Raw genomic sequence first — 26,263 nt, 5'->3', positions numbered from 1 at the left:
ACAGACGTGCTGGTACAAGGCACGGAACCCGGCTTGCCCTTTCCCCTTTCCTCCCTGTAAGTGAGCAGGTAGAGAGGTCCCAGAACACTGCTCAACACTGCAGAAACGGCTTTGAGCAGGTGTACCCTGCAGGGAAATTGAGAACATGGAACCCAACATTATTAATGTTTAACAATTAGCAGATATAATAATAATAATAATAATAATACACATCATGGGTTGCTTAGCAAAGCAAAATGTCTTAGGAGGTATACATTTCCAATATGTGAACATGTACACATAAAAATAAAATACAGTCACTGTTAGAGAAAGTCCTAAAAGGATAAGATTTGCCTGTACATTTTGTATCATTTACCAAGTGTTTATCATAGAACTAAACTATTCAAAGTCGAAGATGAAATTCATCAAGACACGATGTTTAAATAGCTAGAGAGCATACATAAACTAGAACATAGCAGGGAGAGGTCATTCTACGCCTGAAATAGTTTAGGAAAACTTTATAGGGGATGTAAATAGCAAATTAAAATAGACACGATATAAACAGGTAAGGACAGCAAGAGCATGAGTACAGGGCAAACATGAACAACAGGTCTGGTGGGAGCCAGGGACGCGTGTAGAAAACGAGTGACAGGATGAGGAGAAAGAGAAGCTGGTGACAGAATGGACAGAGCTGAGGCGTCTACAAGACATCAGCATTAGTTCTGAGCAGGAGAACGAGCTCAGAGCTGAGCTTTAGGGGTCTGACTGGGTCGTGGTCTGTGCACCACCGGCTAAAAAGGGTGAAAAACCCGAGCACAGCAATAGTCCAGGGAAGGAGGATGGATACAAGTGCAGCTTCCACAGGGAATGCACAGCGCCAGCCATTCTACTCATCAGAGCTCGTATACATTTACTAAGAACATTTACCCCATTACACTAGATGTTTATACTATGAAGCAGTACCTTCTAAAACACTGAATAAGATGCCCTGGCTGGTTTGGCTCAGTGGATAGAGCATCGACCTGCGGACTGAAGGGTCCCGGGTTCGATTCCGGTCAAGGGCACATGCCAGGGTTGCGGGCTCGATCTCCAGTAGGGGGTGTGCAGAGGCAGCCCATCAATGATTCTCTCTCATCATTGATGTTTCTATCTCTCTCTCCCTCTCCTTTCCTCTCTGAAATCAACAAAAATACATAAAAAAATAAAACACTGAATAAGATTAAAATAGTTTTAGCATCTATAAATTTATAGATTATATGTACATATTTTTATAAAGTAGCAAAATATACATGAGGTCTATAGGAATTAACTAGAATATCTGACACAACAAAAAATGTAACTTCAAGATCTTTCTAAACAATGGGGTTTTCTAACCCATCACAATATGACTGGATAGAAACAGCAGACCTGCTACTTGGACAAGGTCATAAGACCGGCTCTGTGTACCACCGGGTCTGTGTACCACCGGGTCTGTGCACACCTGTTCTGTGCACACAAAGTCTGTGCACAGGGTCTGTGCACCACCGGGTCTGTGCACCACCGGGTCTGTGCACACAGGGTCTGTGCACCACCGGGTCTGTGCACACAGGGTCTGTGCACCACCATGTCTGTGCACACAGGGTCTGTGCACCACCATGTCTGTGCACACAGGGTCTGTGCACCACCATGTCTGTGCACACAGCGTCTGTGCACCACCATGTCTGTGCACACAGGGTCTGTGCACCACCGGGTCTGTGCACCACTGGGTCTGTGCACACAGGGTCTGTGCACTGCCGTGTCTGTGCACACAGGGTCTGTGCACTGCCGTGTCTGTGCACACAGGGTCTGTGCACACAGGGTCTGTGCACTGCCGTGTCTGTGCACACAGGGTCTGTGCATCTGTGGCTGAGAGGGCAGCTTATCCATGACGACAACCAGCAGGAGACACTGCAGAAACTGCAGTCACATGGCAGCTCTTACTGGCAATAAAAACACATTCCTCACATTACGACAAGCTGGTAAAAACATATTCTATGTCTTTTCAGCAGGAACTTGATGTGATATGTAAAGAAATCAGAGGTGTAATCTTTTAAAATGAGAAATACATTCCAAGAAGAAAAAAGTATAAGAAATTTTAAATAGAGAATTTGAAACTTAAAAATAGATGACTACATAAGGGAAGATAACTCTGTCTCTAACATGTCATAGTTAATAAGAGACATTTCAACATGAACTCTGATTTGAAGCTCACCTACCTAATTTACTGTCCAAACCAGGTGCGCGAAAGGCTGGAAGGTGAGAAGCTGAGTGAGGAGTGGATCCAGGGCAACGAGGAAAGCGCCTGCTGGGAGGAACCTGCTAGAAAGGGAGGGACACACTTATTAGCAGCTTCCTTCTATTCCAGGAAGAGGCAAGCGCTGCAAAGGGATGTTCTTCCAGCAGTGAGAGTATGTAGGCATGCATCCATGCCATGCACGGTTGCAGGATATGTATTGTTTTGGTGCATTTCAATATCATTTTGACAATGATGTCCTTAAAAAATATGAATCTTGCCCTAACCGGTTTGGCTCAGTGGATAGAGCGTCGGCCTGCGGACTGAAAGGTCCCAGGTTCGATTCCGGTCAAGGGCATGTACCTTGGTTGCGGGCACATCCCCAGTGGGGGGCGTGCAGGAGGCAGCTGATCGATGTTTCTCTCTCATTGATGTTTCTAACTCTCTATCCCTCTCCCCTCCTCTCTGTAAAAAAATCAATAAAATATATTTTTTTTAAAAAAATATGAATCTTAAATAACTAGTAAAATCATGTAAGGAGATATTTCTCATAAATTCTGGTGTCATCACTCCTATTAAAAGTTGTTTTAAAACAGACAGGATGCTGAATTTACTATGAATTAATTAGTGCCCACTTCCTCAGGAGCAAGAGCTTTGCAATAACTGAGATGGCGCTGACACTCAAGGGGGATGCACAGACTTTTGCGTGGAAACTGTCCCAGTAACGGTGTTGAAACTGAACTTCCACCAAAACCTGTGTGAAATCAGAGGTGCACTCAGCATTTTCTGCCCCGTTATTTTAACTGGGGCACACCTGACGGCCCCGGAGCCCCTGTCCTGCAGAGGATGAGAACATTTAAAAGGGTGCACTCAAGTCCTGGCCAGGGGGCTCCGTGGGTTGGAGTGTCGTCCCAAATACTGAAAGGTTGTAGGCTGGACTCACAGTCAGGGCACACACCTAGGCTGTGGGTTTGATTCCTGGTGGGGCATGTATGGAAGGCAAGTTAATCAATGTTCTCTCACATCGATGTCTGTCTGTCTGTCTCTCTCTCTCTCTCTCTCTCTCAAATCAATAAGCATATCCTCGGTGAGGATTTAAAATAAAAGGATGCAATGAAGATAAACACTGGGACCTCTGTAGTATAATGGAAAAAGCACCCGTCTCTCAGTTATCAGTTATCAGTTATTAATTACGTGACTTTGGTTCATTCATCTGACTTCCCTGAGCCTCTCTGTTTCCTCATTGTGACGTTGATCTGTGGCTGTGAGGATTAAATGATAATTAAGGTGAAAGACCATGTAAATAAAAGGTAATGAAACTCCACAGACTTGAACTACAGCTACTTTGCATCAAAGTGTTTGCATTTCAATCAAATGATGCACTTTTAATGTATTTATTTGACAAATGTTTACTAAATGCTGATGTGTCCATGCCATGCGCTGTTGCAGGATGTAGCAGTAAACAAAATAAATAACTGCCTTGATAGAATCCATTCTAATGAAGGGAGGCAGTTAACCAGCAAGGGAGCAAATCCATTCCTAGCACAGCAGATGACAGTCAGTGCTGTGGAGAAAAAACAAGGTATGGTGGACAGCAAACTCTATGATTCTATTTGAATATCAAGTCATTTGAGGTTTGCACAGAAGTCACATGACCTAAATTATGTTTTGTCACTCACTTTGGCTACTGTATGGAGAACCAACGAGAGTGAGATGAGAATAGAATCAGAGACAGTGGCTGGATGCTCCTTTCTAAAACCCCAGGGAAGAAAATAACAGTGGATGGGACTGGATGGTAATTACTGATACTTTCATAGTTACTGCCATTTTATTAATTTTTTTTCTGATTGTTTTTGTAGTTCTTTATTCCTTTCTTTTAAAAAGTATTTTTTTAATTGATTTCAGAGAGGGAGAGGGAGAGAGATAGAAACATCAATTGGCTGCTTCCTACACGCTCCCTACTGGGGATTGAGCCGGCACGGGATGATGCCCAACCAACTGAGCCACACTGGCAGGGCGACAGCAGGTTTTTCAGTCTCTAACATCTATTACTAATGCTGTTTCTTTCACTGGCTGCTATAAGCACTCTGCTCATCTCTCCAAATAAATAACTGCCTAGACAACTAATCTATTCTGTGCCCATATCTTCAACAATCACTGCTCCCCTGGTGACTCCCAAATACGCAGGTCTTCTTAAAATGATTATAGTGTTAAAGTTTTGAACATTTAAATCTTAAAACCCTAATCCTATATAATAAAGAGGTAATATGCAAATTGACCATCAAGCCCTCGCACAAGATGGCCACCCCCATGTGGTCAAAGATGACTGCACCCATGAGGTCACAAGATGGGCGGCAGGGGAGGGCTGTTGAGGGCAACCAGGCCAGCAGGCAAGGGCAGTTAGGGGCAACCAGGCCTGCAGGGGAGGGCAGTTGGGGGCGACTAGGCCATCAGGGGAGCAGTTTGGCGTCAATCAGGCTGGCAGGGGAGTGGTTAGGGGCAATCAGGCAGGCAGGCAGGCGAGCAGTTGGGAGCCAGCAGTCCCGGATTGTGAGAAGGATGTCCAACTGCTGGTTTAGGCCCGATCCCACAGGGATCGGGCTTAAACTGGAAGACCAACATCCCCTGAGGGGTCCCATCCCCTGAGGGGTCCCAGATTGAAGAGGGTGCAGGCTGGGCTGAGGTACACCCTCCTCCAGTGCATGAATTTTGTGCACCGGGCCTCTAGTTTAGAAATATGGTAGAAATAATTTATAAACAGTATTTTAAAACAAGTTGAATTATCTTCTCACAATTACTTTGAGCTAAGAGAAATAATTTTACGTATACTTACCTATATAAGTATTCATGCACCGGGGGGCGGGGGTCTCTCGGCCTGGCCTGCAAGAATTGCGACATCGCCTGAGGGGTCCTGGATTGCGAGAGGGCACAGGCCAGGCTGAGGGACACCACTGGTGCATGAATCCATGCACCAGGCCTCTAGTATTAAATAATTTACAGATAATTGAACAAATAACAATGGTGGTAGCCACTTAAATAATATCACAGATGCTCAATATTAATAATTAACAATACTAAACCAAAATAAATACAACCCTAAAAATATACTTTTGACAAAATAACTTAAAAAATAAGCCTTACCTTAGTATAGTACAGGAGATAGTTGGCAAGGAAGCAATACAATTTGACTGTTTTCTGAAGTAATCTGTAGTCAGCATTATCCTGTTTCAAAAATAGAATTAGAAATATACTTTTGACAGAATAACTTAAAAAATAAGCCTTACCTTAGTATAGTACAGAAGATAGTTGGCAAGGAAACAATACAATTTGACTGTTTTCTGAAATCATCTGTAGTCAGCATTATCCCGTTTCAAAAATAGAATTAAAAAGCATAATAAGAAAAGAACAGGAAATTAGCTTAACTTGAAAATGAGACAATATTTTCCAAAAAGGTGTCTTAATAAACAGAGTGAAAACATTTTCCAAGAAAGCTTAATTCTACTCTGAACTGTTAGGTGTATTACAAAAAAACACACCAAATGATGACAGAGACACTTGAAAAAATTAAACTCCACGTTACTATGCTCAATTTCTTTCCAACAATATAGCAAAACCTTAATTAAATCTATCAAAATGGAATTGAATAATCCATTAATTAGACATGACCCTTGACTTTGACTTTTATTAACAATATCTGAAAACAGTCAATTTTCCTCACCAGAAATAGGTGACATGGTATTCACCTTTCTTTGATAATTATGAACCTGAACGCTTACAGTGCTATGGAAGTTCATAAACATGGATTAAAGATGAACTTACACTGACCTAATATACTCAAAGAGAAATTTTATTCAGCTTAGATATCATAACATAAGAAACCTCCCTGACTTCATGATTGGGTTCCCACCTTTACCCCCATAAGCCAACCCCCAGGTCTCCACAGATCACACCATTCTGTAATTACCTGCTCATTTGTCTTTTGAGCTAGACCAGTGGTTCTCAACCTGTGGGTCGCGACCCCTTTGGCGGTCGAAAGACCCTTTCACAGGGGTCCCTAAGACCATCCTGCATATCAGATATTTACATTACGATTCATAACAGTAGCAACATTACAGTTATGAAGTAGCAATGAAAATAATTTTATGGTTGAGTCACAACATGAGGAACTGTATTTAAAGGGCCAGAAGGCTGAGAACCACTGAGCTAGACTGTAAGTTGTTGAAGGCAGAAAATGTGACTAACTTAGCACCCAGTACAGTTTCTGGCACAGAACAAGCACTCTGGAAATACTCATCCTATCTAATAAAAGAAAAACATGGTAATTAGCCATACCTCTGCTACCCTTCCCATTGGCTAATCAGGGTGATATGCAAATTAACTGCCAGCCAAGATGGCGGCTGGCAGCCAGGCAGCTAGAAGCGAACAGGAGGCTTGCTTGCTTCAGTGACGGAGGACTCCAACGTTCCCTGTTCCCTGCCTGCTGCTGCCGGCCTCTGAGCTTGCAGTTTCAAACATTGCTACAAATATAGAAGCTAAACGAAACCCCAGAAACCTGCTTTCAGCTAGCCGGGATCTCAGAGCTGAAGTTGAAACAGTGTTTCGATTATAGAACCCAAACAAACCAGATCCCTGCTTTCAGCAGCGGAGGTCTCATAGCTGGAGCCAAGCCTCAGAGCTAAAGCTGGCCCAGAATTTAAAAAAAAGAAAAAAAGGAGCAGTTGGGAGCTTCAGTCACCCGCCAGCCTGAAAACAGCCCTCAGCCCCTCACCCAGACTGGCCAGGCACCCCAGTGGGGACCCCCACCCTGAAGGGGGTGTGACCAGCTGAAAACAGCCATCATCTCCTAACCCAGGCTGGCCAGGCACCCCAGTGGGGACCCCCACCCTGATCCAGGACACCCTTCAGGGCAAACCAGCCGGCCCCCACCCGTGCACCAGGCCTCTATCCTATATAGTAAAAGGGTAATATGCCTCCCAGCACCCGGATCAGCGCGACAGGGGGCAGCGCCAAATCCCCTGATCACCCTGCGCTCTGTGTGTGACAGGGGCGGGGCCACAACCTCCCTATCGGCCACTACTCAGTGAGTGACAGGGGGGAGCTCCCCAACCCCACGATGGGCCCTGCTCGGTGCATGACAGGGGGGAATTCGTCAACGGCGTGATTGGACATGTTTTGTGTGTGACAGGGTATGGAGCCTCAACCCACCTTATGTGCCTGCTCTATGCATGACAGGGGACAATGCCCCACCCCCTGATCGGCCCTGCTCTGTGTGTGACAGGGGGTGGCGCCGCAACCTCCCCATCCACCCTGCCTTGAGTGTGACAAGGAGCGGTGCCCCAACCCCCCAATCGGCCATACCCTGAGCATGACTGTGGGTGGCATCGCAACCTCCCGATCCACCCTGCTCTGTGCATGACAGTGGGCAGCGCCCCAACTCCCCAATCGGCCCTTCTCTGAGCTTGACCAGGGGCTGCACCTAGGGATTGGGCCTGCCCTCTGCCACCCGAGAGCAGGCCTAAGCCAGCAGGTTGTTATCTCCCAAGTGGTCCCAGACTGCGAGAGGGCACAGGACGGGCTGAGGGACCCCCCCTCCCCCCCGAGTGCACAAATTTTTGTGCACCGGGCCTCTAGTCCTATATAATAAAAGCCTAATATGCTAATTGTTCAACCGGGAGTTCGACCGTTCACTCTGATGTGCGCTGCCACCAGGGGGTGGTGTGGAACATGGCAGGCATTGGCGATGCGGTGCTGGCAGCAGGCGGCAGTAGGGGCACTGTCGGCCCTGACGAGAACAGGACCGCGGGTGAGCCAGGCTGCAGGTGCTGGGACCACAGGGGCCGGTCAGGCTCCCTGTGGATTTGTGCAGGAGCTGGTTTGTGAGGCTGGCAGGGAGAGAGCACGCTGCCCACCTGGCTTCCGTGCAGCACCACTGGGCTGCCCAGAGGCCCACGCTGCACCCTGGCCCGCAGCGTCCGGCCATGCTCACTGCATTTCCACATGGTGACTCAGGTGCCATGACTCAGGCAGAGGGGGGCACGCGGGGGTCCGGGAGCCCAGGTGCTGCCCAGGGCCCAGAGGTCAACTGGGACCCTTCCATGCCAGATGCTCATGCTTTGATCGCCAGTCAGGCCTGGGGACTGCTCCCATGCACGATTTTGTGCACTGGGCCTCTAGTTCAATGAATAAATGGTGACATACAACTTATGCTTGCCTACCTTAAATTTTCCTTTCTCATTCAAGGGGAAATTATACAAGATTTGGTTGAAGACGAGTTTTACTTCATTACTGAATAGCATACTAATTAAACCTAGAGCTTTTATTTCGATATTTTAAAAAATCAAGTATATAACACCAGCCTATCCCATCTTTATTTACCGAACTGTTTAGAACAGAAAGTTTGCATCCCAATGCCAACAAAGAAGGGGCTGGGACATAAGCAAGGAAGATTATTATCCAACGTTTCAAAACACCAAACGCCCATGCTTCCTTTCTTTAAATAAAATGTGAAAAACACTTACTAAAAACTAAATGTAGCAGGCAATAAATCTATGTGTAGGCAATAAATATAAAGTATACCTCTTTTGGAATACAAATTTCTACAAGTAATGTTTTATAAATAAAAGCAGGAATTACAGTAGAAATTAAATTTGTATCAAAGAGCCTTACAGATACATTTCCCTGTCTTTACAGAAAAACTAAATCATTGGTGGATAAAAGACTATATGTTAGAGAAGAGGGGGAACAAAAGAAAATAAGAAAAAAAATACTATGTGCTAAAAAGTCTAACACAACATTCATTTTAAAAGCACTTTCAAGACTTAACAGAGAATGAATATCTTGTCAATTTTAGTGGCTCTATGGATTGAACACATTCCCCAAGTCCTAATCCTTAATACCTCAGAATGTGACTTTATTTGGAAATAAGGTCATTGCAGATGTAATTAGTTAAGATGAGGTCTTACGGGAGTAGGATGTGCCCTTCATCCAACCGACTGGGTCCTACATGAAGATGTGAAGACACAGGGAGACCCACCGTGTGACGGTGAAGGCAGAGATGAGGGTTACACAGAATGCCAGGCAGTCCAGAAGCAAAGCAACAGGCACAAAGCACGCTCTGCCCCACAGTCTTTGGGAGAACAAGGCCTGGCTGACACATTTCAGACTAGAACTGAGAGAGAATAAGAGCCATTTTATTAAGCCTCCTAGTTTGTGGTAATTTGCTATTGTAGCCTGGGAAACAAATAGAGGGACTGATATATCCATAATTCCTCCATTAATAGAACACAGCTAATTAAATCTAGTGGTTTTATTTAGACATTTTTTAAAAGAAGGTGAAAACACTACTTGGAAAACTTGAATAGTTTGATTCCTCAATAAATGTCAATAGTGAACAGGAGAGGGCGCTGCTGATCAGAATTTAGAGTAAAGGAGCAGAAACTACAGACCATGGCAAAGCTCCATTTCAGGCAAGGTCAATGTGGGTCCCCACTGTTCCCAGATAAGGAAGAACATGAATATATGCTTGGGAGTTAGGAGAATTTACCATTTAAATTCTGATATTCACCTGCAAACAGTTGATATGAGCTGAACTTGCACACTTTAGTACAAAGAGCCACCCAGGCAGGTACCCTCTGAACTTCTTTTCTTCCACTACAGACTGTCCTGTTGTGTGGGCTTTTCACATCTCACTCCGGTCCAGGAGCCTCTGTCTAATCTTACTCTCCAAGCACTACCTAGTTGGTGCTGTGGTTTCGGGATGAGCAAGAAGGAACTGGAAGAAGCAGGGGGGGGGGGGGGGAGTCTGGGGCTGAGGATACAGATGTACACAACAGAGGTGGAGAGTGAACCTTCCTGCATGACACGGGAGGCCCAACCAAATGCCTCTCCCTTCAGCAAGGTCAGGGGAAACCAGAGAGTGTACGTGAAGGAAGTGGGGATGAGAAAAATAAAAGGGAAGAGAAACAGGGATGTAAGGGGAGGACAGATAAGAGAAGAGAAGCAAGAGGGAAAAGGCCGGTCCCCTCCCGAGCTGCTCCTCACCTCCTGGAAACTCCTCTCCAACTCCCAGCCTCCGCCAGCCTCTGTCCTCCCGGTCACCCCGCCCAGCAGTTGCCACCAGTGTTAGGGACTGGATGAGTCTCCACACCGCCTGCCCCACAGGTGCACGGCAGGAAGAGCAGGCGCAAAGAGTCCCCTCTGACGGCTTGAGTCCACAGCTGGAGGAGTGTTCCTGCTCCTTTAGGGAGAAATATTTAATCCACTTTCCCACTGAACTAGACAACTGTCAGGTCCTAAGTACGAATCCTTTAATTTAGGGCGTTATGAGTTAAACAAAATTTAAATGGCTAGTCTGAGGACAAAAGCACCAGGTATAACATTGTCATAGGAAAGGGAACTACAATTACCAATAAGCATATTAGAGATGAACTTAGAATACAAAAGGTCATAAATGGGATGCCAACTCAACACTATAACTTTTTGAAATAAAAATAAATGCAAGTACATATCGATTTTAGAAGACTCTCTCCCTCGCTCTCTCTTTCCCCATAAACACACACACACACACACACACACACACACACACGCATGCACATGCACGTGCCCACGAGAGAGTTGTCACCGGATTAGTGAAGAAAAGGTTGGGTGTGGCTCTATCAAGATGATCTTAAATAAATACAGGACTAAAAAATTAGACTTTTGTTTTAGGGTAGAAAAGAATGAAAGGGTGGTGAGGAGAATGCCTTGACCCACCAGCTAGTATGTAAAGGGAGGTACAGGTGGGCCCTAGAGAGAATGAGAGCAGACAGGAGTCTAATGCAGTGTCCTGGGTGAAAAGTATTTATGGGCTAAAATTCCATTTCACAGACTGAAACACACACACACACACACACACACAAATGAAACAAATTAAAACCCTTCCAAGTGAAGTGATCCATAGATTCAAATGCAATTCAGTAACTGCCCAAGGAAGTAAGAGCCCCCATTTAAGTGCTGTGTGAGCACCCGTCCCTGTGCCCCTGAGGACCTGTGCCCGACTGGGCCATCTGCTCTGCTAGCTGCAAACAAGACTGGAGGGAGCACAGAATGGACTCCCACAAGCTGGTGATGCCATCCTGTGCTCCCGCTGACTCTTCATAACCGACTGGTGCGTAAAGCTCTGCCTAAATGAAGAAAGAAAAGAGGAGTCACCACAACAACACATCACGTAACTTAGGACCATAAAAAGAGATGGAGGAACAGGTAAAAAATCACAATGCACACAAATGAGACAGGACGTAATGAAGATGTGCCCACTGTCCCTATGAAGCCATTATATCAGTGTAAGTCACTATTCTTGTATTTCTCCACGTAAAATATTAACTGAAGTCTTACTATGCATCAGTTGCTCTGCCAGGCTCTGGGAGATAGAGAGGTAAATGGAGACACAGCCATGAAGACACAGTCTGCATGGAGCGTGTGGCCCGTGCCCGAATGAGAACATTAAGTACGAATTAATTACCATGGCTGTGATCAATGCGAAGATGGAAAAGGCCAGTGGGCCACCACAGAAGATCTGATCTAACTGAGCCTTGGGGTGAGGAAATCCAAGAATGCTACCATGTAGCACCCACGCTGAGAACTGAGAGACAGGCAGGGGCTAGCAGTGCAGAGGACTGGGAGGAGCATCCCGGCAGAGGGAGAAGCCGTGACCAGGCTCCAGGACAGGAGCATTCAGTACGTTTGAGGAGTTAAGAGCAGGAGAGAGCAGCAGAGACAGGTGGTGAAGAAGGCAGAGCCCAGAGAGGAGGAGGTGGTCACTCTTAGTCGAACAGGGTGGATTTTAAGCAGTTGAGTGACATGGTCTGATGATGCTTTTAAAGGATCATCCTGAATGCTGGGTAGAAAGTGAATTGGAAGGGGTAAGGGTGGGAGAGGTTTGTTGACGGTGGTGGTGACGATAGTGATGATGGTGATAAGCTAATTGGCTGAGCACTTATTATGTGCCTGCCATGCACACTCCAAGCATTCCACCCCAATCAACTCAACTCTCACTACTACACCCACCAAAAAGGTGCCACTGTTAACTACTCGGGTCTTCAGAGCAGCACACTAGGGTTCAGGGGAGTTAGCCAAACTGCCCCAGGGTCCAGGAGGAGTAAGTTGTTCAGAATAGATCCAAACACAATGCAGTATGGCTCAGAGCTGCCGCTTCTGACCGCTGCTCTGCTGCTTGCTGGCAAAAGCACTGAGACCTGAAGGCACTACATGACCTTTGCTATCTTGTGCGTGTGGGTACATCGGGGGTTCTAACCACTTTTACGTCTCAGCTTATCTCCCCCTGCACCTAAACGGATGAACACTGTGGGCACTCTCCCTAGTAACCCTTCGTAACGCTCCAGGTGAAGTTACTTGGCAATGGAATTCAAGCAGAACAACTCCAGCTTGTAATGAAGTGCTTATATTCAGCCTGGAAATAGGGCACTTAATCGTCTGTTAAACAAAAGCAGCAGCAGGCCAACTAGGGAGAACTTTTTACTTTAATTTTAGACGCAGCAGGGGGAAGGCCAACTTGGCCTGGGAGCTACATGCAGGATTATCTGGATTATCAGACAGCAGGGAGTGAACGTTATATACACTTACAGGAGATGTTTTAAATGCCATCTAATAAGAATAGTTAAGATTTGAGATATGGAAAATTACAAAAAGTGAAAACAAAGAAAAACCTAACTATAAATGTCTAAATATTGGCATGAAATGCATGATCCCTACTGGAAATAGCAGAGCAGATATTCAACAATGAATGAATAACTACAAAGAAAGATAATAGAACACTCAAAACATTCAAAAGTCATGAGTATCACCTAAATTTAAAAATACCTATTGAACAATTTTTGTCGTTGTTGTTCATCCTTACTTGAGGATATTTTTCCATTGATGTTTAGAGAGAGTGGAAAGGACTGGGAGAGACAAGAGAAACATCTCGATGTGAGAGAGATACATTAATTGGTTGCCTCCTGCATGCACCCCAACCAGGGCTGGAGATCGAGCCTGGAACCAAGGCAGATGCCCTTGACCAGAATTGAACCCTTGACCCTTCAGTCCAAGGGCCAATGCTCTATCCAAACCAGCTAGGGCCCTACTGAATAATTTGACATTTGTTAAAATAGGTAACACAGTTTGCAAAAATGTTGTCAAAATAATTATTAAAAATAAGTGTCACACTTTTGTTGTTATTAAATTATCGCAAATTAACTTCTGAAGTTTACACCTACCTTATGACCTAAATAAAACTAAAGTGTTTAGTGGAGTCTAGGTGTAGCCCATTATAACCGAAATATTCTATATGTACATATTTCTACTTTAAAATAACAAAATGAACCTAAGGAAAGAAACCCTAACAAGGAAGAATTAGAACTAATTTGCACAGTTCTCATGTAAGGCTTCTACCCTGTCTGTGGCAATTTATTTACAGAAATGCCACAGTAACTTCCCTCTCTGTGTCCACACTCCTGGGCAGTCCCCTTCCACACAGACTCTGGGCTGAGCCATATGATTTGCTTTGGCCAACTGGACCATAACAAATGTACGGCAAGCAGAGACTTGGAAAGTGCTTACGTATTGGGGCTTGCCCTCTCTTGCTGGTCTTAGAAACCCTGAGGCCCCGCCAGGTGACAGGGTCCAGCTAGCCTGCTGGATGATACGCTACACGCAGCTGGCTCAGTACTTCTGGCTCTTCCGACAGCCAGATGTGAGAGGGCTCACTGACCACACACACGAGTGAGCCCTTCCTGCCACAGAACAGAGATGGCTGTCCCGGCTGAGCCCAGCCTAAACTGCTGACTCGAAGAATAAATAAACAGTGGTTGCTTTAATCCAATAGATTTTGGCATGGTTTGTTACAGAATAAAAGGTACCTAATACGCTTCACAGAAACAATTTATTCTCTTCTCACTGCGTGATGAATGCAATCTTTGCCTTGATTGCTTTCCAAACTGGGTCATAACCTATTAGTGAGTAAAGTCAATCCTTTAAAAATCAAACAAATATAACAAAGTATAGCATATGTGCATGGGTTTTATTTCATGTATAATTAATAAGTGTGGTGCACATATACACATTGACGAACATACACATACACATGTAATCATATGTGCTCTGAGGAGGAAAGCAAACTACATTTCATATGTAACATACATTTCAGTTTAGAAACTGAAAGCCACTGTCTCCGAATCTGAACTATTTCAGAAGGTATAAAGCTGCATACCTTTCTTTGTTAATCATTGTGGGAAAATTACCTGCTATGAACATTAACTGAATATACAAATCTAATGTTAAGGCCAATTTTAAATTCTAAAATTTGAGATTAAAAATTTACCTGGGCCCTGGCCAGCTTGGCTCAGTCATGGAAGCGGTGGGTTTAATTCCCGGTCAGGGCACATATCCAGGTTGCAGGTTTGATTCCAGGTTGAACACAAATGGGAGGCAACTGATTGATGTTTCTCTCTGGTAGATTTTTTTACATATAAGATACCATGAATCATGCCCTGGCTGGTTTGACTCAGTGGATGGAGCATCAGTCTGTGGACTAAAGGGTCCTGGGTTCGATTCTGGTCAAGGGCACATGCTTGGGTTGTGGGCTTGATCCCCAGTGTGGGGCGTGCAAGAGGCAGCCGATCAATGATTCTCTCTCATCATTGATGTTTCTATCTCTCCCTCCCTCTCCTTTCCTTTCTGAAATCAATAAAAACACATTTAAAAAAAGATTCCATGAATCATTAGAAACAACAGTGGGTTCAAGAATTGAACTGATATACAGTGCAGTCAGTGCACAGCATAGATTAAGTCGTCAGTTTCTTCACTCACCAGTGACCAGTTTAAAATGCCATCATTCTCATAGCTCCAGGCCATGCAGACCATCCGCAGCGGTTCCCGGCCGCTGCTGGGGAGAGCAGGCCTCCTTGGAAAGAGCCTGGAGAAGGTCTGAACGAGGGGTAAGCGCCCAGAAGAGACAGAGTCGCTATTCTGCTCAAAAAAATAAAAATGAGAGAAAAGGCACATCATAAAAAGCTCAGAAGCCAAATTCACCTTCACTCATGCTATCAGAGAGCATCATTAATGCTTTTCACTGACTCACATCTGCATCCATTAAATAAATGTGCAGGGAACACCCATTAAATACAGTGTACTTCAAGAGATACAAGCCCGCATCAAATGAGCTAACCCCCAGGACCCTGCAAGTACAGGACTGAGGGAGAGATGGCAGCGTGGCACCCTATCACCACAGAGAAGCTTTAACTAACGAACCGCGTTCCATCACCCAACAAACAGCAGCATCAACACTGCCTGTGACCCACCAACCCCAGGCCAGCTGTTGTGCTTTATTTTTTTATTTTTTTAACGTTTACTGATCTTTTTAATTAGGTTAAATCACCTTGTTATATGCTTTTGTAGCATCTTGTACCAATGGCTCTTTTGTAGCATTGATGATAGTGGTAAGTTTATACTTATTTATGTGATCTTTTGCTTAACATCTGTCTCCTCCAAAAGACTACATTTCCTCAGCAACAGGGAGCCATTTGTTTTCTTATTGTGGTATCTCTTACACTTAGCATAGTGCCTAACCCATAATAGGGGCTCAAAATAGTGTTGACTGTGGAAATGAGTGAATGGACGTACATATAATTGAGTACACGTTGCCCATTCGTGCATCACAAATGGTGGGCATGTCCCCTGGCAGTCCTAGTCAGCAGGGGGCTGATTTCTTCTCGCAGCCTTTTTTTATTCCTTGAAGGTGTGGGTCTCTTCGTGGGGGTCCACACATGAGGAAAGGTTATGTAAACTGTCTTATCTTCCAGCTGTTGTGCTTTAAAGCTGCCTCAGGAACACAGAGATGAGCTAACAGGGGTGAATGGCCCTTCACAACACCTAATCATTAAGGAATTCTTCCTGAACATCAGGACAGAACTAGTTCATGATTCCTGTGACTCAACACAATCCTATCACTTCTTTCTTTATGGAGAAGAAACAGGATAAAACAAACAAAAGGCAAAAGCCCACTTTTTATCACTCCGTATAATCACTCACTTTAAAGTATTTACATACGTGCTTTTAATGCTGTGGCAAAGTCTATCCCAACAATATAGGCTGAAATGTAAAATCTTTTGTGCAAATACTGTTGCACTCAGCCCCTTTGCCCATGGATTCTGGGCCATTGAAAGTGTACCCGGACCCATTACTCACTTTACAATGTAGGAAGGTACTTCTCATTACATGCAGGACCGAGGAGGGGAGACTCTGGATATTTGCTAGAATGATGGACTCCTGCGTGACATGGACATGCTGACCACAACCTGTAAGAGCTCCTACGACCTGCACATTGTCTGGAAATAAGGACGTACGTTTCATTCAGAATACACTTTTTGTGCATCTAAAAACTGTCAGACTGGGCACTAGGGTAGAGCAGTGAACAAAGTGGACACCCTGTACCTCTGTTCACAGAACTTCAGTCTATCAGAACTACAAATACTGGAACAACCAGCTAGCCATTTGGTTAAAAAAATAAGTTGGAATTCTAATCCACACATCAAAAAATATGGCAGCACTCTGCCCATATGCTTTGAAATTATAGGTAGGGCATGCTTTCTTAATTACTCCTATTCCTTTAAGAGTTTAGTTGTTTACTCAGCACAAAATTATATTAAAAATTCAGAAATTATGTTTCTGTATTCATATATTTAGTTCTATAAATATAATTGCAGTGCTAGGCCATCACATAAAGAACACAAGGTTAACTAATATCAGTATAAAAATTCTCGCACTCTTTGAGCTCCCTATCTCTCCTTTTTTAAGACATTTGAGTTACTTGTAAAATATTCCATAGGGAGCTCTAGATGTCTAAGTTTTGGCTTGATAGCTCTCTGGCTTGGCTGGTTAACTCATACATCACATCATCAAATAAATTCACAGTCTGTAAGGACAAAGCAGTTATTAATAAGAATAGAAATCACTAGAAAAGGAAAGCTATCTTTTAAAAAAAATTCAGATGATTTTTATTTTGCATCAGCAACACCTTTGGGATATTGTCTAGCTTAACAACTGCACCTAACTAAGTTTAAAATATATACATTATCTATATATATAAAAGCATAATATGCAAATCAACTGGACGGTGGAACGACCAGTCAGCTATGAGGTGCACTGACCACCAGGGGGTAGATGCTCAATGCAGGAGCTGCCCCCAGCCTGCAGGCCCCTATCTCCCGATCGGAGCCTGCCGGCCAACCTGTTGGCAGCTGGCAGCCGGGGAAGATTGGCTCTGATTGCAGGCCAGGCCTAGGGACCCTACCCATGCACAAATTTCATGCACCAGGCCTCTAGTGTATATATATATATATATAACATATACAGTTGTATGTGAAACAGTTTATTCTTATATCATTATTTATTAATTATTGTATTATTTTCCATATGAAAAATTGTAAACCTACTTTTGCCTCTCCCTGTATATTATATATAGTAATTCTACAGTACAATTTCTCAAGAAAGACCTCAGACAGAAATTGACTTATTTTCCATTTCTGTGGTTTGAATCTAACAACTATTTTAAAAAATCATTCACAGTTCATTTTTGTGTGAAATAACAAACATAGGTGCTACTCTTTTCATAATAAAAGATGATGTTCTTAGCCAATCAACATGCATATGGGCACTTAAAGGGTAGTTTCTGGTAGTGGTAGTGAATTTGTGCTCAATCTCCTATTCACTTATATTATAACCAATTTTCCTTTTCAATCAACTCAAAATACAGTTCCTGGCTGAGAGGCACAGTATGTGACCTCAGAATCAAGTATTTTGCCTGTGAAAAGTTAGCCACCTTGGGATAGTAATACTAGGCACTTTCTCAACAACTTAAATGGCCCACACGTTGCAGGAATAGGCACCCGGCAACAGCACAAGGTGACTAAAGAGAACACCATTTCCCACCGGCCTGTTCAACATCCTGTTTCCACATACACAGCCCCTGGCCCTTTCCTGGTGGTCAGAAACAAATTCTAAGAAGCTCTTTATGTAAAAAGCTTTATTGTCTGTTTAGAGAATAACCGAGTGAATGTGAGTAAAAGAAATTCTGATGGTTATCTGCCTCAAAGCTAAACTTAGAAAAAATCCATTCCAATAAGAGAATAAGTTACGTTAAGTATGTTTCATTTTGGCACCAAAGTACCTTTACTTCTCTCAATTTAAAAAAAAATGACTGCTTTTCAGAGAAAAAGTATATCATACATCTAAAAAGTAATAATATAGTCTCTAAATATAATGTTTTCTCTTAGTTATTTCATTTTTCCAGTATTCCAGCCTTTTTTTTTTATCCTGACTTCATTTTTATTTATTTATCTTTATTGTTGAACCTAAGATTTCTTTAATAAACCTTGGGTACATTTCTCTAGCCAGTGGTTCTCAACCTTCTGGCCCTTTAAATACAGTTCCTCATGTTGTGACCCAACCATAAAATTATTTTCGTTGCTACTTCATAACTGTAATGTTGCTACTGTTATGAATCATAACATAAATATCTGATATGCAGGATGGTCTTATGCGACCCCTGTGAAAGGGTCGTTCGACCGTCAAATGGGTCGCGACCCACAGGTTGAGAAAGGCTGCTCTAGGCAATGCTATGTAATAATCCTATCTAATAAAAGGATAATATGCAAATTAACCATCACTCTGTCACAAAGATGGTGGAATCCATAGCCACAAGATGGCGGTGCTCAGTCCTCTCAGCCCCACCAGAATCCCCCAGTCCCGGGGGAGTGGCTGCTGAGAGCAGGCAGTGTGAGCAGCCTGGCGGAATGCTTGCTTCTTCCCTGTGGTGACGAGGCAACCGTTCTGTGCCCAGCTGTGGGAGGGCCTCTGGCCAGTCCGGGCACGGAACGCTTGGTGTCATTACAGGCCTGGCTGAGGGACGCTCCCCCTCTTCCCCCGCCATCCCCATGCACGAATTTCATGCACTGGGCCTCTAGTCTATACTAATAAAAGGGTAATATGCTAATTAAACCAGACATCTTCCAGACATTCTTCTGATGTCCTTCCGGACAAAGCCACGGTGGCAGGGGTTGAGGCAGAGGCAGTTAGGGGTGATTAGGCTGGCAGGGGAGAGCAGTTAGGAGGATCAGGATGGTAGGCAGAGGTGGTTAGGGGCGATCAGGCAGGCATGGGTCCCAGATTGGAGAGGGTGCAGGCCAGGCTGAGGAACCCGACCCCCCACAACTGTGCACAAATTTCGTGCACTGGGCCTCTAGTCCTATATAATAAAAGCGTAATATGTTAAGTGTCTGAATAATCAATCGACTATTCGGTCGACTGCTAGACCAGTCGCTATGATACACACTGACCACCAGGTGGCAGACGCTCCAACCAACCGGTAGGTTAGCTTGCTGCTGCGGTCCAGCCGATTGGGACTGGGCCAGAGGGCCAGACACTCCCTGGAGCCCTCCTGCAGGCCCTCCCTGGCCTGCTGGCCCCCATCGGCTCTGATCAGGACTGGGCGAGATGGCCCCAATTGCCAGCCAGGCCAAGGGACCCCACCCCTGCATGAACGCGTGCACCGGGCCTCTAGTTACTAATAAACTCTGCAGAGAAGACACAACAAAGGGACTTGCTAACTTCATCACCCACCCAATTTTCATTTAATAGCATTAAAGTACAAGAGTACTTAAAACTAACTACAAATAATTTAAATTCACTTAGTCAAGGCTCCATATGATCTGAAAATATAATAGTTTTTCATCAACGAATTATTCTAATACCACCATATCCTTATGAGATATTTTTTATTACTTTATTTGTATGACAAATATGTGTGATACTTTTTTAAAAAGGCACAATTAAGAATGATCTAAAACAGAGGTTGGACTTGAACAGCCTTTATTTTGTAACCTGTATGCTGATTAAGATAATAGTACTGTGTCTTTGGCAGCATTTAAAAGAAAGTCTGTTCCAATGTCAGGTGGTTCATATGAGGTCAAAAATTTTGTACAATGATTTTCAAAACTTCTATAAAGCAAAATAGTAACACATTGTGTAGGAATGTTACCATATTTTTCCATGTATAAGATGCTATTTTTTTTCTAAAATCATTAGACTGAAAATCGGGCATCTTATACACGGAAGTTAACAAAGGAGGGAGCCATGCGGGTGCGTACCTCATCAAACAGGCTTCCTCCAATGAGGAACCTTATTGTTACTGACATCAGCTGATGCCGTAATCGGAGAGTGTGCAGAAGTAACAGGAACCGGAGCGTTCTCAGCATACAAAGATGTCAAAAAATAGATAGATGCCAGTAAGCAACTGTCTTACTCTGCAAAACTCAAACTGCATGTAGCAATCAGCTGTGCAAAAGAGCATGAAAACAGCTGCAGAGAGACCATTTGGACCTCCTCCCACTGAGTGTGTGGTCAGAGAAGGGAGAAAACAACAAGAACAACTTCTTTTTTTTATTGCTAAAAGTATTACAAAGGGTATTACATATGTGTCCTTCACCACCCCCCCCCCCCCCCCCCTTTAAATCCCCTGGCCTCCCTTACCCCCCAGGGTCTTATGTCCATTAGTTATGCTTATATGCATGCATACAAGTCCTTCGGTTGATCTCTTACCACCTCCCTCCTGCCCCCCAACCCTCCCTGGCCTTCCCACTGCAGTTTGACAATCAGTTTGAGGCAGCTCTGCCTCTGTATCTATTATTGTTCAAAAGTTTGTAATGGTCTTTATTATCCATGAATGAGTGAGATTGTGTGGTATTTTTCCTTCATTGACTGGCTCATTTCACTTAGCATAATGCTCTCCAGTTCCATCCATGCTGTTGCAAATGGTAAGAGTTCCTTCTTTTTTTACAGCAGCATAGTATTTCATTGTGTAGATGTACCACCACAGTTTTCTAATCCATTCATCTACTGATGGGCACTTAGGCTGTTTCCAGATCTTAGCTATGGTGAATTGTGCTGCTATGAACATATGGGTGCACATATCCTTTCTGATTAAGAACAACTTCTTAAGGTGCCAAAAAAGAAGAAGGCCTTAAGAGGAAAACCAGCAAAACGTTTAAAATATTGGTTTCTTAATTTTGGGTTGGAAAAGTGGGGGGCGACTTATAGATGGAAAAATATGGTAAGTCATGTCAGCCAACAAAGGTCATTGCTCTCTCCAAATGGGAGAATATGTAAACACAACCAACAGAAAACATTGTACAGTTTCAAACGCCATAACCTATTAAGAGAAACTGTTATGTAACTGCCGGAAGCCGGTCCGTCCTTGCTGCTTGACACAGTTGCTGCAGGAAAGAAACATCTGCACAGCATATGTTTCAAGGGACCTGGCATATAGAGCATATTGTTCTTTTTTTTAAAAAAAATTTTTTTAAAAATATATTTTATTGATTTTTTACAGAGAGGAAGGGAGAGAGATAGAGAGTTAGAAACATCGATGAGAGAGAAACATCGATCAGCTGCCTCCTGCACATCTCCCACTGGGGATGTGCCTGCAACCCAGGTACATGCCCTTGACCGGAATCGAACCTGGGACATTTCAGTCCGCAGGCCGACTCTCTATCTACTGAGCCAAACCGGTTTTGGCGAGCATATTGTTCTTAATATGTTTGCTCTCCTTAGCACCATGTGTTTTAACCAAGGTCACCTCTCTAAGAAAGGTTGTTTCCCCAGGTGGGGATTTTTCCCTGAGGTTAGGGAGGGGTGTATCCTTAACTTTTGATACTTTTTAAAAAAGGCACAATTAAGAATGATCTAAAACAGAGGTTGGACTTGAACTGCCCTTATTTTGTAACCTGTAAGTTAAGGCTTTTTGTAACCAAAAAGTTAAGGATACACCCCTTAACTTAGTGCCAGGTGGGTAGTTAATCACTTTAACTACAAACAATCACGCTTAAGCTACATAATCTTTACTCCCTGGAATAGAGGTAAGAAACGCCCTAACCTTTGCAATAGAAATTGACAGGATTAAAATCGACTGGTATAAATACAGATGTAACAAGACAAGAAACATCAGATCCCGACCAGATCTTGGCTGGAGATCCTGGCTAGAGATCCTGGCTAGGCTGCTGATCAACTGAAGGCTGTCTCCGTGTCATTCCTTCTTCGCCGACTCCGTCCACACCTTTGGGGACCCCTGGACCTCTGGAGCCTGAACAGGGACCCTTAGGGTCAACACACTGTCCTGAGAGTCCACCCTCCCAAGAAGAAGGGACAGAAAGAAAGGTCTCTTTGTAAGAAAGCCTTGTGTATCCCATGAAGCAGACAGCGAAAAACGGATTGGAGTACATCAGGACTCCAGAGCCAGAAATACGGCTCAGAAAAGGACTCCAACTTGATGGTACAAGGAGAGGTGATAATGACAATCACCAAGGAGATTTGGAGCCTGTTTTAGAGGCATCTGTTCTTTCTACCCATCATAAAAAAAGCTCTGAGGAACGTGAGCGTAATGATGAAGCTTCTCAGGAAGAGGAGGGGTTTATGGGCATGCCCCCTCTCTTACAAGCCCATCATGCTATGGAAAGAATGGAAGAGTTTGTTTGCAAGGTTTGGGAAGGTGGATGGCGAGTAATCCCTCATGATGTCCTACCAGACTGGCTCAAGGATAATGATTACCTTTTACATGGACACCGGCCCCCTATGCCTTCTTTCCGGGCCTGTTTTCAGAGCATTTTCAGAATACACACAGAGACAGGCAACATCTGGACACATCTCTTAGGTTGTGTATTCTTCCTGTGCCTGGGGATCTTTTATATGTTTCGCCCCAACATCTTTTTTGTGGCCCCTCTGCAAGAAAAGGTGGTCTTTGGGTTATTCTTCTTGGGGGCCATTCTCTGCCTTTCTTTTTCATGGCTCTTGCACACAGTCTACTGCCACTCAGAAGGGGTCTCCCGACTCTTCTCTAAACTGGATTACTCTGGTATTGCTCTTCTGATTATGGGCAGTTTTGTTCCTTGGCTTTATTATTCGTTCTACTGTAACCCACAAGCTTGCTTCATCTACTTGATTATCATCTGTGTGCTGGGCATCGCAACCATGATAGTCTCCCAGTGGGACATGTTTGCCACCCCCCAGTATCGAGGAGTACGAGCAGGAGTGTTTTTGGCACTTGGCCTGAGTGGACTCATTCCTGCCTTGCACTATATCATCTTGGAGGGGTTCCCGAAGGCTGCCACCATAGGACAGATGGGCTGGTTGATGCTGATGGCCAGTCTCTATATCACGGGGGCTGCCCTGTATGCTGCCCGCATTCCCGAACGCTTCTTTCCTGGCAAGTGTGACATCTGGTTTCACTCTCATCAGCTCTTCCACATCTTTGTGGTTGCTGGCGCTTACGTTCACTTCCACGGAGTCTCAAACCTCCAGGAGTACCGCTTCATGATCGGCGGAGGCTGCAGTGAAGAGGATGCACTGTGACACCTGCAGTAACCAGGGCTGGGACCCTGAAGCAGGGCCTGCTGCACCTGCAGGCTTTTCCCTTCCTGCATGTAACTGAAATAATAGCAAAATAAAGGGGAGAATATGTCCAGCAATTGAGGTCATGATTGAGGACACTTAATGGATGTGGGTGCCCTACTGCATAGGATCTGTGAATGATTCCTAGAGATTATTGAAAAACCATAAAAAAATGTTTACAGTACTTTAAAATTAAACAAAAATACACGGTTGGATATACCCTGCATTTGAGAAGTATAAATGAAAAGCAAGTAAATTTTGATATACAGTGGAGCCTGGGTTCTCTAACTGAATTCATCCTGGTAGCCGGTTGGAAAAGCGATTTGCTCAAAACTGAATCATATTTCTCCCATTAGAAATAATGTAAATTGAATTAATACCTTCAGACCCTCAAATGATTCTCTGTTCTGACGTTTCTTATAAACACAGTACAGGTCTCATGTACTGTTTAATTTCACACCCTTAGCAACATCAGCACTCTTTATTACTTTTTTTTTTTTTTTTACTCCTCGCCCGAGGACATTTTCTCATTGGTTTTTGGAGAGAGTGGAAGAGAGAGGAAAGGAGAGAAAGAAACCTGGATGTGAGAGAAACACATTGATTGGTTGCCTCCTGCACATGCCACCACCAGGGCCAAGGCAGGGGAGGACCCTTGAACCAAGGTGGGTGCCCTTGAATGGAATGAAGTCTGACAACCCTTAGATCTGTAGGCTGATGCTCTACCCATTGAGCCAAACTGGATAGGGCTCAACAATAAAGATTAAAAAAAAAAGTGAGTACGGCCCTGGCCGGTTTGGCTCAGTGGATAGAGCGTAGGCCTGCAGACTGGGGGGCGGGGGGGGGGGGCGGTCTCAGGTTCAGTTCTGGTCAAGGGCATGTACCTTGGTTGGAGGCACACCAGAGGAGGCAGCTGATTGATGTTTCTCTCTCATCGATGTTCCTAACTCACTATCCCTCTCCCTTCCTCTCTGTAAAAAAATCAATAAAAGATTTTTTTTTAAAAAAGAACGAGGTAACAGACTGTTGCATTAGTCATGGAAAAAAAAAAAAGAAAAAGAAAAAGATGTGGCCTAAGTCAGGATAGTTGTAAAAAAAAAAAAAATGTGAGTAGGTAAGTAGGTAAATAACTGGTGTTGAGAGGATCAAGAGAGAATAGCCAGGGGGGGAATGAGATCATGCATCTTAACACGGTTAATCCTTTTTGGCCTCAAGAATGCACTGAAAATCCTCTTACCCAGGTTCACCCCTCCCCCGTGGGGGACGAGCCAATAGACTTTGGTGGGCGTGGTCAATAACTAGAGCCTTCTAATGGGGTATATATACCAGGGTCAGGTTAGGGCTCATGCAGTCCTGTGCCTCGCTGTGTGGAGAGATCCTTGTGGGTTCGGGAGGCCAGAGTGAGGAACTAATCGGTACTTAAGAGTCACGATTGCTATTTTGTGAAGAGACGAAGGCAGAGTGGTTGCTGCCGAGTTGCTGACCTCGAGCAGTAGTCGGCTTCTCCACTTAGAACCCAGGAGTAGGAGATTCAGAATCGAATCTCTTCTCCCTTTTCCCACCAGTTTTGGCTTTGTGAGAAACCTTAATCATCAAAGACAATGGCCAGCAATGTTACCTTTAAATACAGTTCCTCATGTTGTGACCCAACCATAAAATTATTTTTGTTGCTACTTCATAACTGTAATGTTGCTACTGTTATGAATCCTAACATAAATATCTGATATGAAGGATGGTCTTAGGCGACCCCTGTGAAAGGGTCGTTCGACCGTCAAATGGGTCGAGACCCACAGGTTGAGAAAGGCTGCTCTAGGCAATGCTATATAATAATCCTATCTAATAAAAGGATAATATGCAAATTAACCATCACTCAGTCACAAAGATGGTGGCGTCCATAGCCACAAGATGGCGGTGCCCAGTCCTCTCAGCCCTGCCAGAATTCCCCAGTCCTGGGGGGTGGCCGCTGAGAGCGGGCAGTGTGAGCAGCCTGGCGGAATGCTTGCTTCGTCGCTGTGGTTGAGTATGTATAATTAACACTCAAGATAAAAAATAATTATGTTACTTAAAAAATTAGACCCCAACAGGCAACATGGATTAAAAATTATAAACTAACTAGAGGCCCAATGCAAACGGGCTTAGCGCTCGCAGCCCCGGCTTTGTCCGAAGGTCATACAGACGGTTGTTTGACTGTTCAGTCTGTTGTTCGGCTCTTCAGCCTAATTAGCATATTAGCTCTTTATTATATAGGCTATACCACAACCATTCTAACTCAAGATAAATGTAAACTCTACAGTTCAGTCTTTACTCTCTACCTTCCCTCCTGGCTAAATAAGTAAATCACATCAAGTAAGAGTGATGAAGACAGAGATGAGCAAGTCAACTTTTTCCAAATGACAAACGTGTCATCACCTAAATAATCCACTGGATTTAAGCAGGAGCCTGAAAGTTATGTGTCACATGGTCTAACCATGGTTTAACTGGCATATAAAGCTTACACTGTGCTAGTACATACATTAGTAAACAGAACATGTTTGCTAGCTATTAAAACTGGAATTTAAAACA

The 26,263-nt window shown here is 44.1% G+C and overlaps 1 pseudogene; it reads left to right on the top strand.

The window, feature by feature from the left end:
* The first annotated feature begins 22,423 nt into the window (after positions 1 to 22,423).
* LOC102437867 lies at positions 22,424 to 23,690 on the top strand (annotated as a pseudogene).
* The last annotated feature ends 2,573 nt before the right edge of the window (positions 23,691 to 26,263 follow it).

This window comes from Myotis lucifugus, unplaced genomic scaffold (genome assembly GCF_000147115.1).
Source record: "Myotis lucifugus unplaced genomic scaffold, Myoluc2.0 scaffold_1021, whole genome shotgun sequence".
In the NCBI taxonomy this organism is placed as follows: domain Eukaryota; kingdom Metazoa; phylum Chordata; class Mammalia; order Chiroptera; family Vespertilionidae; genus Myotis; species Myotis lucifugus.
This window is presented reverse-complemented; position numbering and strand designations above follow the sequence as displayed.